The following is a 1442-nucleotide window of genomic DNA, read 5'->3' on the forward strand; positions in this document are numbered from 1 at the left end:
CTCATTCGGGGTTAAAAGCGGGTCTTAGGGGGGTCCGGGACTCTCCCCTCAGGTGAGTCCCAATCCGATAATCTCCTAATTCGCGAGATGGGAAATGCAATCATAAGGATTCTCCAGTCTCGTGATGGGTGGTTTACCTATTTCACCCTGGCTGGGGAGAAGTCCAAACCATTATTTGCAGTGTCCTTCGTTTGGGGAGATAGGATTTACTGGGGGGCACAAACTGCGTTTACTCTCTGTCTCAGCTTCCCCATCCCACTTGTGGAATTTTCCTAGCTTTTACTATTCTGTAACACTAGGTCCCCGTGAGAACTAAAACTGCTTGCCCTTCCTCCTGCTCTTAGGAGCTTCTAAAGGAACTGTAAAGATCTTCCGGGATGTTTACTCTGCCATGACAGGCTTTCAAAGGCAAATTGGTTCCCAGACACCCCAAGGATCAGGGGCTGGCCCAGGTGCTCACCAAATACGGCTGGAATAAACAGCATCCATTCCACCCAGGGCAGAAGCTGAAAATGTCCCGCTATCAGCTCTCCTTTCCCTGTCCCCTCCCAGGCAGGGTCAGAAACAGAAATCCTGCAGGCCTCACTTCACCTTCCCCAGGGCAGAGGTCCCTGTGACCTCAGGATCACACGCCCCAAGGGCTCTCTCTAAACCTAGAAAGTCCAGGCCCTGGTACAGCTGTCCGTCAGTCTGAGTGTGGCCTCGGGGACAGAGACTAGTTCAAAGATCATCCTGAGTCGGATAGAGCCAAGAAAAATAATCCATGGACTCCAAAAAAACACCCTTCCATTGGCTCAGGGCAAGGCATAGAGCAGTGGTTCTCAACCTTCCTACTGCCGAGACCCTTTAATACAGTTCCTCATGTTGTGGTGACCCCCAATTTCATTGTTACAAATTGAACATAATTAAAGCATAGTGATTGATCACAAAAACAATATGTAATTATATATGTGTTTTCCGATGGTCTTAGGCGAACCCTGTGAAAGGGTCGTTCAACCCCCAAAGGGGTTGCGACCCACAGGTTGAGAGCCGCTGGCATAGAGGAATCACTCACAAACTTAGGGCCTCTATGAGGATCTGCAAGGCCCTTCTAGGCAGGCCTGCATCGTTCGTTCGTTCATTCATTCATTCATTCATGCAGCCAGCACACATTACTCTACACTTCAAGAGCTCAGTGGTAACTCAGGTGAGGTTGAAAAGGCTTGCACATTTTTTCAGCACACATTTCCTGAGTACCCACCAAGCAGGTGCCTGCATCTGGGATGAACGGAACCCGACCATCCTTAGGGCAGTTCTCAGCCTTCTGGCTTCAGGAAGGAGGCAGAGGGCAGAGTCTGAATTTGACTCCGATTCCTTAACAACCTGAAGTGCCCCTTCTGTCACCTGGGACCTCCTGGCTTGGGTGTGAGACCTTAGCTACCCCTCCCAGAATCTGAGCTTTA

This window comes from Myotis lucifugus, unplaced genomic scaffold, assembly GCF_000147115.1.
Source record: "Myotis lucifugus unplaced genomic scaffold, Myoluc2.0 scaffold_128, whole genome shotgun sequence".
Lineage (NCBI taxonomy): Eukaryota > Metazoa > Chordata > Mammalia > Chiroptera > Vespertilionidae > Myotis > Myotis lucifugus.